The following is a 12092-nucleotide window of genomic DNA, read 5'->3' on the forward strand; positions in this document are numbered from 1 at the left end:
TGGATGGCTGCCCAGGTCCAGCACATCAGGGGAGGAAGAGAGAGACCAGATGAGTAGGATGAGGCGTACACGCTCCAACACAGTGGATGGATGCCCAGGTCCAGCACATCAGGGGAGGAAGAGAGAGACCAGATGAGTAGGATGAGGCGTACACGCTCCAACACAGTGGATGGATGCCCAGGTCCAGCACATCAGGGGAGGAAGAGAGAGACCGGATGAGTAGGATGAGGCGTACACGCTCCAACACAGTGGATGGCTGCCCAGGTCCAGCACATCAAAGGATTTGCCCTATGTCCTCCTTTGATTGGCGTGGAAACTTAAAATGGATGCCACAGGCGAGGACTGAGAAGTAATGAATAAATAAGTTAAAGGTCTCTGAAAACTTTGGCCAGTACGAGACGAGTCACCACTGCCCACACACAGTCAGATATCAAGCACACAGTCTCTTAAAGATGAGCAGTTTACAGGTGGCGTTGTTGTTTTCTAGACCTGAGTAACTGGGCCAAGTAGTCTTACCCTCGCTGCATCTCATTCATTCCCAATTAATCACCCAACAACAGAACCCAACAATGAAAGCCAGGTGTCATAACCACCCGGTTGGAGAGACTGATGACAGAAACAGGAACTGTGCGACAGTCTCTTAACAAAGCAAACTCAGACACACCAACATCACACACACACACGATGCTGCTGCTGCCGCCTCGCTGCTTTTTTAATGGTTCACCATGCCCTTGTCCCTCCCTCCCTCCCTCTTCCCTTCCTCTCTCTGGAAGAGGGGGATAAATCAAACGCCTGTCTCCTTTGCTTGGCTCTGGTGATCTAGAAGATAAACACAGTTTGGAAATCTATAAAGCCAACTCCTCTGAACGCTGGCTGGGACATAGAGACTGGAGGAGACATGGGGGTCAATACATCTATGGCCTATCACTACTTAGACTACAACAACACTGTCTGGACTGATGGATCAAACAGTGTTTTTATTTAACAGGTTGAGAGCAGAATGTCTGGTGGTGAGATGCTGTATGGAGGACAATCGTTTTGGCTATATAACAAATAATAAACAGCAAAAACATTGATCAAATACAAATCTTAGAATCAACTATTAAAGACTACCAGAACCCACTGGATTCTCCAACTACCTTGAATGAACTAAAAACTCTCCAACCCAAAAAAGGCCTGTGGTGTTGATGGTATCCTCAATGAAATTATCAAATATACAGACAACAAATTCCAATTGGCTATAAAACTCTTTAACATGATGCTTAGCTCTGGCATCTTCCCCAATATTTGGAACCAAGGACTGATCACCCCAATCCACAAAAGTGGAGACAAATTTCACCCCAATTATTATTTAAATTTTTTTTTTTTTAACCTTTATTTAACTAGGCAAGTCAGTTAAGAACAAATTCTTAACTGGGATAGGCGTCAACAGCAACCTTGGGGAAATCCTCTGCATTGTCATTACCTGCAGACTCGTACATTCATTTCCTAAGTGAAAACAATGTACTGGGCAAATGTAAAATTGGCTTTTTACTCAATTATTGTACGACAGACCACGTATTCACCCTGCACACCCTATTTGACAAACAAACAAACCAAAACAAAGGCAAATTCATCTCATGCTTTGTTGATTTAAAAAAAAAAAGCCTTTGACTCAATTTGACATAAGGTTCTGCTATACAAATTGATAGAAAGTGGTGTTGGGGGAAAAACATACAACATAATAAAATCCATGTACACAAACAACAAGTGTGCGGTTAAAATAGGCAAACACACACATTTCTTCCCACAGGGCCGTGGGGTGAGACAGGGATGCAGCTTATGCCCCACCCTCTTCAACATATATATCAACAAATTGGCGAGGGCACTAGAAAAGTCTGCAGCACCCGGCCTCACTCTACTAGAATCTGAAGTCAAATGTCTACTGTTTGCTGATGATCTGGTGCTTCTGTCTCCAACCAAGGAGGGCCTAAAGCAGCACCAAGATCTTCTGCACAGATTCTGCCAGACCTGGGCCCTAACAGTAAATCTCAGTAAGACCAAAATAATGGTGTTCCAAAAAGGTCCAGTCGCCAGGACCACAAGCACAAATTCCGTCTACACACCATTGCCCTAGAGCACACAAAAAAACAATACATAACTTGTCCTAAACATCAGCGCCACAGGTAACTTCCACAAAGCTGTGAACGATCTGAGAGACAAGGCAAGAAGGGCATTCTATGCCATCAAAAGGAACATAAACTTCGACATACCAATTAGGATCTGGCAAAAAATACTTTAATCAGTTTAATCAGTCATTGCCCTTTATGGTTGTGAGGTCTGGGGTCTGCTCACCAACCAATAATTCACAAAATGGGACAAACACCAAATGGAGACTCTGCATGCAGAATTCTGAAAAAATATCCCCCGTGTACAACGTAAAACACCAAATAATGCATGCAGAGCAGAATTAGGCAGATACCTGCTAATTATCCAAATCCAGAAAATAGCCGTTAAATTCTACAAACCACCTAAAAGGAAGCGATTCCCAAACTTTCCATAACAAAGCCATCACCTTCAGAGAGATTAACCTGGAGAAGAGTCCCCTAAGCAAGCTGGTCCTGGGGCTCTGTTCACAAACACAAACAGACCCCACAGAGCCCCAGGACAGCAACACAATTAGACCCAACCAAATCATGAGAAAACAAAAAGATAATTATTTCCAATGTGTCAAGTAATTAACAAAAAAACAGAGCAAACTAGAATGCTATTTGGCCCTTAACAGAGAGTACACAGTGGCAGAATACCTGACCACTGTTACTGACCCAAACTTAAGGAAAGCTTTGACTATGTACAGACTCAGTGAGCATAGCCTTGCTATTGAGAAAGGCCGCCGTAGGCAGACCTGGCTCTCAAGAGAAGACAGGCTATGTACACACTGCCCACAAAATTAGGTGGAAACTGAGCTGCACTTCCTAACCTCCTGCCAAATGTATGACCATATTAGAGACACATATTTTCCTCAAATTACACAGATCCACAAAGAATTTGAAAACAAACCCGATTTTGATAAACTCCCATATCTACTGGGTGAAATACCACAGTGTGCCATCACAGCAGCTAGATTTGCGACCTGTTGCCACAAGAAAAGGGCAACCAGTGAAGAACAAACACCATTGTAAATGTATTTTAAATGTATTTTCCCTTTTGTACTTTAACCATTTGCACATCGTTACAACACTGTATATATACATAATATGATATTTATAATATCTTTATTCTTTTGTATCTTCTGTGAGTGTAATGTTTACTGTTCATTTTTATTGTTTATTTCACTTTTGTTTATTATCTACTTCACTTGCTTTGGCAATGTTAACATATGTTTCAAATGCCAATAAAGCCCCTTGAATTAAATTGAAGGGGGGCTTGGATCCTCCCCCCAGGGCACATCATGACAGTTGTATTAAAGGTTTATTTCAGCATATACTGTTTGACTAGCTGCAGTAGGACAAACATAAAAATTACAAGTCAATCGGGTCAACTTATTTTTGACACACTACTGCAGTTGATGATAGCTACTTCTACAAGTGACCTAAAATTACGTTTTACATGTGGCATAAACCCATCTGCTTTAAATAAGTCAGCTTCTCTCACTATGATCAGTGATAGCTGAGTTGTATCAGAGAGAGAGAATGGAGAGAGAAAGTGAGAGACAGGCAGTATTTTCTCTTCTTGGGAGAAGCTTATGCTCACTGATCCCTTGTGCAGTGGTGGGTAGCCTAGCTATTTAGTGACACTCCCTTGGGGACAGATGATACATATGTAGGATATTAATTTGATCACCCTGTTGCAGGAGAACTTAACTGAAATGCAGGAAATGTAATTTGAGGTTTATTAAAAGCCTTCTGAAGTTTGTAATTTCCATTTTAGATTTGTACCTATGAAAAATGTATCAACTCCTACAAAAATGTCCATTAATTATAATACACATAATAATTCCAATTTCCTGTTGCTGCAGGATTATTTTCCTGCTGTAGCATGCTGGCTCAAATTAATAGCCTACATCTGCACTGTAGCAGACTGAGCAAGATCTCTATTGCAGAGTAGAACATTTGCAGAGTAGAGCATTTGTAGATTGCTCCTTCTACCCAAGATTACCCAGGTAGTGCTGGCAAATACTGCACACACATAACTCCTGAAGGATAACTGTCAAATGTGTAGGAATACACAGACAATGCTGCATACAGCTGCACACACCTACACACACAGTAGACAAAAAGGTGTTAAACAAATCAAAATATATTTGATATTTGAGATTCTTCAAAGTAGCCACGCTTTGCATTGATGAAAGCTTTGCACGCTTTTGGCATTCTCTCAACCAGCTTCATGAGGTAGTCACCTGGAATGCATTTCAATTAACAGATGTGCCTTGTTAAAAGTTAATTTGTGGAATTTCTTTCCTTCTTAATGCGTTTGAGCCAATCCGTTGTGTTGTGAGAAAGTAGGATTGGTATACAGAAGATTGCCCTATTTGGTAAAAGACCAAGCTATATTATGGCAAGAACAGCTCAAATAACCAAAGAGCAACTACAGACCATCATTACTATTAAGACATGAAGGTCAGTCAATACGGAACATTTCAAGAATTTCGAAAGTTTCTTCAAGTGCAGTCGCAAAAACCATCAAGCGCTATGATGAAACTGGCTCTCATGAGGACCGCCACAGAAATGGAAGACCCAGAGTTACCTCTGCTGCAGAGGAACAGTTCATTAGAGTTACCAGCCTCAGAAATTGCAGCCAAAATATATGCTTCACGGAGTTAAAGTAACATACACATCTGAACATCAACTGTACAAAGGACTTGCTTGGGCCAAGAAACATGAGCAATGGACATTCGACCGGTGGAAATCTGTCCTTTGGTCTGATGAGGCCAAAGTTGCAATTTTTGGTTCCAACCGCCGTGTCTTTTTGAGACGCAGAGTAGGTTAACGGATGATCTCCGCATGTGTGGCTCCCACCGTGAAGCATGGAATAGAGGAGGAGGTGTGACGGTGCTTTTCTGGTGACACTGTGATTTATTTAGAATTCAAGGCACACTTAACCAGCATGGCTACCACAGCATTCTGCAGCGATACGGCATCCCATCTGATTTGCACACAGTGGGACTATCATTTGTTTATCCAAAGGACAATGACCCAACACACCTCCAGGCTGTGTATGGGCAATTTGACCCAGAAGGAGAGTGATGGAGTGCTGCATCAGATGACCTGGCCTCCACAATAACCTGACCTCAACCCAATTGAGATGGTTTGGGATGAGTTGGACCACAGAGTGAAGGAAAAGCAACCAACAATTGCTCAGCATATGTGGGAACTCCTTCAAGACTGTTGGAAAAGCATTCCAGGTGAAGCTGGTTGAGCGAATGCCAAGAGTGTGCAAAGCTGTCATCAAGGCAAAGGGTGGCTACTTTGAAGAATCTAAAATCTAAAATATATTTTGATTTGTTTAACACTTTTTTGGTTACTACATGATTCCATATGTGTTATTTCATAGTTTTGATTTCTTCACAATTATTCTACAATGTAGAAAATAGTAAAAAATCAAGTAAAACCCTTGAATGAGTAAGTGTGTCCAAACTTTTGACTGGTACAGTAGCACTAGAGAGCCCTTGTCTCTCTACTCTTTTACCCATACTGTGAGTGTCTGACTTGGAGTTTCCAACTTTCTTCCCTCAACCCCCCCGTGTCCCTTAGTGCCTGGTCCCCTGTGGTTCTTTATGATTTGCATGATTATCTGTTACTGAGCCTGCATCACCAACAGCAGAGCTGTACCAGTTATCTCTCCTGTGAGCTGTACCAGCGTCTCAGTCAGTCGACCAGTCCTAATCCCATTATTAACACCCCCCCCCACTAACACTAGCCGGCCGGTGCCACGGAACCAGGGCAAACACAGTGAGTTTACCCCCGAACCCACTGTGGCACCGAGGCTGACACCCCGGGAGAAAAGGTCCAGAAAGACACAGCTTTTTAGGAAGCGCGACATGTACCGGGGAAAGCCTTCACCTGAAAAATTACAAAGTTCAATTTGTGGTTCAACTGTGCCGGTCTACAATGAAAATCCACTGATGCGCAGGAACCCACTTTAATAACTCGTAGAGCATTTAAATGCCTCTATATTACTGGAAGTTGGTTTAATGATGCAGTAGAGTCAGAGTGCCTGTGGTTATGAAAGCTTGAATTTGACTCCAGAGAGGAACAGTGTATTCACAGATAGGCCTCCATCAAATATATTTAGCATTGCTCTGAATTTTCCCTGGCAGTATGGCTGATGCTTGCACTCCATACCAAGCAAATTCGATTGGCAGGAAATTGATCATAAGATAGTTGAGTGTTAGAACCCATTTTGAATGAGGCTATATTGTCCTCCCAGAGGACTAACTGTTCTTTAGGGATTTGCATTGTCATGCTATTTTAGATGTCTCTCTCTGGAATCAGCTGTCTTTCAAACCTCTCTTCTGCTGTACATTTGTCTCTTGTCACCTTCTTATCATCACCCTCTTAGATCTAATCATAAGTCAGTCACAGTTTAGTCCCAAAAGACCATGCAACTCTTCAATCAGAGATGTCACTCTCACTCTATTTCTAACAGGCCTAGCAAGTCCTCCATCACAGCTGCCAATCAAACTCATGAAAAATTGACGAGCTATTTTATCAAAGTCATGGTGTGCACCAATACGATGAGATCACAACATCTTTAAAACAATTTCCCGCATCTGAATAATAGGACTGCATATAAACCATCAGATCTAGTAATGAAATGTTATTGAAGCAAAACCCAATAATGGCATCTACAGTCATTCTCTCCTCTTAGCACAAACCCATCTTATGGGTCATTGGCAGGTACAGGATGTGTCAGAATGACATCCTAAACTTGGCACTGTATCTGCCACCTCTAATCCACAGGAAGATACATAAAACACCTCCTGCTCTGACGCCTTCACACCTCCTGACGTACAACGTCTGCTTTCTGATTTATTTACCAGCTGACAGTTCTATTAAGAGGCATGCTATGCTGATCATTTGGGAGGTGGGTTTGAGAAATCACACATTTCATGCCTGGCAGGCGCACCATCTAACTTCCTGATGACTGCATTGGAGGCTTAAAGGTCCATTGGCCCATTGTACATAACATTACACTCTAAAAGGATGGTGTGTGTGTGCGTGGCTGACAGCAGGGCCTGGACAGGTGCTTTGCAGATTGGGGATGGAACGGAGAGAGGGATGAGTTAAAGAGGAGAGGGATAGAGGGGTGGGCCCTACGGTCAGTCTCTCTCCCTCTCTGGAGATCTGTGGAGTATGCTGTGGGAGAGTGTCTGATCTGTGGAGTATGCTGTGGGAGAGTGTCTGACCTGTGGAGTATGCTGTGGGAGAGTCTCTGATCTGTGGAGTATGCTGTGGGGGAGTCTCTGATATGTGGAGTATGCTGTGGGGGAGTCTCTGATCTGTGGAGTATACTGTGGGGGATGATCTGTGGAGTATGCTGTGGGAGAGTGTCTGATCTGTGGAGTATGCTGTGGGAGAGTGTCTGATCTATGGAGTATGCTGTGGGAGAGTCTCTGATCTGTGGAGTATGCTGTGGGAGAGTCTCTGATCTGTGGAGTATGCTGTGGGAGAGTCTGATCTGTGGAGTATGCTGTGGGAGAGTCTCTGATCTGTGGGAGAGTCTGTATGCTGTGGGGAGTCTCTGATCTGTGTCTGTGTCTATGGAGTATGCTGTGGGAGAGTCTCTGATCTGTGGAGTATGCTGTGGGAGAGTCTGATCTGTGGAGTATGCTGTGGGAGAGTCTCTGATCTGTGGAGTATGCTGTGGGAGAGTCTGATCTGTGGAGTATGCTGTGGGAGAGTCTCTGATCTGTGGAGTATGCTGTGGGAGAGTCTCTGATCTGTGGAGTATGCTGTGGGAGAGTCTGATCTGTGGAGTATGCTGTGGGAGACTCAATGGGCTTCCAAAGAGCTGGAGTAGTGGGCCGGCTTTCATCAGCCCCATTCACAACTCCTCCTGATGTCCCACCACACTACTTCTGCTGTCCTCTAAAACTCTGACTAATGTGTGTGTGTGTGTGTGTGTGTGTGTGTGTGTGTGTGTGTGTGTGTGTGTGTGTGTGTGTGTGTGTGTGTGTGTGTGTGTGTGTGTGTGTGTGTGAGAGAGAGAGAGAGAGTAACTGGGACTCCCGTTTGGTCATGTTACATCATCTCCTGAATCATCTCAGGCCCAGCCAGCCAGTCCATCACGTTATCACTGACAGGAAGGATAAGAGCTGGTTGATGTCATTATCTATTGTATTGACTTTAGTGGTATTATGACACACACAGCAACTGCCCACTGGCTTTAGTGCACAACCTTGTAAAGTTGTGAGCGGAGAGGGAGGCTAAGCTCTCATTTATGGCTGGTCATATTCGGTTCAGAAAGGCTGGGCCCGAGCTTGAACTTCTAATGGCATGGCTTTCTTCCTGACCTCATCTCTTGATAGTACTTTTCAGCATCAATATTTTAACTCTTCTTGTCTCTGTTTTTTTTCTCCAAAACCTTCTTTGTGACCATCACTTTCCATTTTATTTAATGTGCTTTTATCTTTTCCTCCCTGCTGGTCTTCATCCCCTCCCTTAGTTGACATCTCTTATCCACCTCCTCTCTTTCCCCCAACAAGGCACCATGTGATGTCTCTCACTTGCCTCCATTTTAAAGAAGTGTGAGAAATGGAGAGCCACACTGTGCAAAGATCCCCAACAGCCACAGTACTGTATGAGTGCTGAACAGACTGTGTGTATTTAAATGCCAAATCATGCATTTTCATGCATAGGCACGAGTTGGCCCAATCCCCAGACTGAGGGATTGTGACAGACACCTATGATAAATTAAAGACACGGTAAAGAGTAGCACACACACACTCAAACACTCACACACACCTGAATAAATAGACCAACAGACAGTACTGCCTGTAAGCAGCAGAGGAGCCAGACGGTGACAGCATATGTCTCCCATTAGTGAAGCTTTGTGCTGTTTTGTTCTGCACAGAAACCTCTGGATCAATAAACCACTAGCAACGAAATGGGCCTTTTAATGTTTGATGCTAATGCCAGCTTCCGTCTCTGGGCACCCATTGGACCAGTACTGAGTGCAGCAATGTGCGGCCACTTACCCATACGGGCAGCTTAGTGGTCCAAACAGAGCCAGGAAACAGGTCATTGAAATGCTTCCATAACGCACTCAAGAGCCCCCCTGGCTCCTTTGTTTGCTTGTGGAAGCCATATCCAAACTGAGCAAGGAGCCCCTGCCGAATACATGAATGATAATCACCTTCCTGCGTGTTCAGGCATTTGCCTTGGTGAGGGTGGGAGATAGGGATGGTCAGCGGAGTTCTTGTTTCCATCCAGGATGGCGAGCCGAGCACCAATCTGCTTCCTCACTAGAGCCAGACAGGCAGGCATTGTCATGCTGCCAGAGCCGACCCATCCATCACATCCTCCACTAGAGTGGAGAAGCGCCTGGCATTTGGTGGAAGTTGTCACAGGATGAGTGTGATTATCATCGACCGACCATGCACTGTGGTTGTCATGGAGGGGGCTTCCTGTCAGTCTTAGTTTGGGAGTTAATTGGTCCGCAGTGATCAGGGTGGTCAAGGCGACGCAAGGGGGGAGAGAGGGAGGATGGAGGGAGGCAGGGCGGATGGTCCAGCTGCTCCAGTTTGCAGGCAGCTACTGGGCTGAGTGCAGACTGGGCTGAGTGCAGACTGGGCATGTCTACCTGAGAAGTGCTGTGTGCAGTGGGCCAGTTAAGCAGATTATTCAAGAGTGTTAATAGTAGTAAGGAGACAGACTTCTTTGGGTATTGTATTGCTGTGGCGGGAACATGTCAGTTGGTTTCAAGTACATTTCCTTCTGGCGTTGCTGTTCAAATGCCTACAGGTAGATTGTTCTCATCAGACGTTCATCCTCTCCTCTGCTTTTAAGGAGAGGTGCATCTTCGCTATGAGCCGTCTTTGGCAGACACTCACAACAGCCAGTTGGTCCTGGATAGAAGTCTGACTACACTGAGCCTAGAAGGATTTGACAATCATGCCTGGGATCTCTGGCTGCAATGAGAAAATAAAAGTACAATATATTTCCATTTACTACTCCCCAGGAACGTCTTAATAGCCCATTTCACAGTGACCTCAACATGGCATGGACTGTTGAGTTGATAAAACATATTTGTCACCTGTATTTTTGGAGAATCTCAGTGGTGAAAAGGCCCCATAACTAGGCAGAGATCATCAAAAATAATTATCTTAATTTAAATTACGTAAATATTTACAATATGTTTAGTAGTGTGTTTTTTGGCATCATACAGGCCGTGTTAGTCAGTTTGTTGATCACCCCCCTGTATAGTCTGAACATGATCAGATCTGTACCGTATTATGAAGACCGTATCCAGAACATCTCAGAGTAGGCCTGCTGATCTAGGATCTGTCCATATAATCATACTCATGATGATCTAAAATGCAGAACCGATCCTAGATCAGCACTCCTACCCTGAGAATCATTTTGTGGATACCAACCAAGCGGTCACCATTGAGGGATAAGCAGTGTCTTTCTTTCATGTGGAAAAACAAGGTGCTGATATAAACACCCTGGCTGTGTTCATTGGGCAAGGCTTCCGTTTGAACTCAGTCTGGGACGAGAATGCTGTGGAATCCTCCGGATAATCTCCATGCTGGTGTTTGTGTTCAACATGAATATACAGCGAGGCTCCTGCAGCTGTACAGACGGATGGTGTTGTGGGTCTCAGACCAACATCTGTCAAGCAGCATTAACACCCATTCATTATGTTTTTTTAAATCAGTGGTTTGTGTTACTTTTTACAGAGATGAGTTGAAGGATCTTTGCCTTTGATGGATCACTCGATGATTGTATGCACCCGCTTTAAAGCCACAACCTGGAGTCTGTGTGCATTCTTTACCAGCTTAAATTCTCTAAAGTAACTTTCACTGTGATGCTTGTTTACAAGCTTGGGTAAATTCTGATGTATGAGAGAGCATTACATGCAGACTACACCACTGGAGTGCGTCCGCATGCCACTGGGATTTTGTCTATCTGACAAGATGCAATCATGACATGCAGGTTAAAACTCAAATCAACTGTGCATCAATTATATTAATTTTGGGTGGGTTCGAAACACATGAAATGTTAATGGATATTTAGCTGGGAGATTAACATTGGGTTGTTATTTTACCTAACATTCATATGGTCCTCCTTTAAGATGGGTGTTTGTAGAATGTTGACCTGGAGTCATACATGTTTCTCTACTCCAAGGACTCATCTACAGATAAAAAGGGAAACCTAGTTGGTGTTTAGATATCTTTAATTCATCTCTTATCGTGTGTTTTTCAAGCATCTGTGTGGGTTTGTATCTTCCTGATATACAATAAGGAGGGGACTTGCAGCACCTGCAGCATCTGAAATAGAACCACGTTTGCGCTTGACACGTGCGTGTGTACATTTATTTTTGCAAGGTTTTTTTACATGCAACTTGGCCGGTGTCGTTCGCGTGTCTGGCTGTATTTTGTGTAGTTGTCTTTGCTCCATTAATAGATGTGTTAAAGATAGTGTGACAGTGTATGGTGATTTAAGACAGATAAACAAACATGGCTGTCATCTGCAAGGAGCTTTTGCTCATTTTATAGAAATATATTTGCTTAACCCACCTACTTAACCCCCCGACATTGATCATGCACGTCTTATAAAACTGACGTCAAGTATAACACTATCAACCACACTTAAAGCTAGAATCCGTAATTTAAACAATAGTAAAGAGCATCCCAGCCCGTTTTGCAAAAAAAATCTAAGGGATTGGGCTGGAGAAATGTAACCACTCTAAAATTCACAGACAGAGCTATAGATGCAAGGACTAACCACCAATGATATTGAAAGCATAGTTTTAACCATGTTTTTAGGCTATACAGTGTTTGTTTACATTTACGTTGTTTATCAACATTGGAGTAAAACAAGTTTATATTTAGGGTTCTGATGGGGCACAACATTTGAACTAAACTCATGAGGCATGTATCAGTTATA

The 12092-nt window shown here is 43.5% G+C and overlaps 1 protein-coding gene across 1 annotated transcript in view; it reads right to left on the reverse strand.

The window, feature by feature from the left end:
• LOC112267828 (LHFPL tetraspan subfamily member 3 protein-like) overlaps positions 1-12092 on the reverse strand; it is a 31404-nt gene that overhangs the window by 17575 nt on the left and 1737 nt on the right. The window lies entirely within an intron of this gene.

Source organism: Oncorhynchus tshawytscha, linkage group LG15, assembly GCF_018296145.1.
Source record: "Oncorhynchus tshawytscha isolate Ot180627B linkage group LG15, Otsh_v2.0, whole genome shotgun sequence".
NCBI lineage: Eukaryota > Metazoa > Chordata > Actinopteri > Salmoniformes > Salmonidae > Oncorhynchus > Oncorhynchus tshawytscha.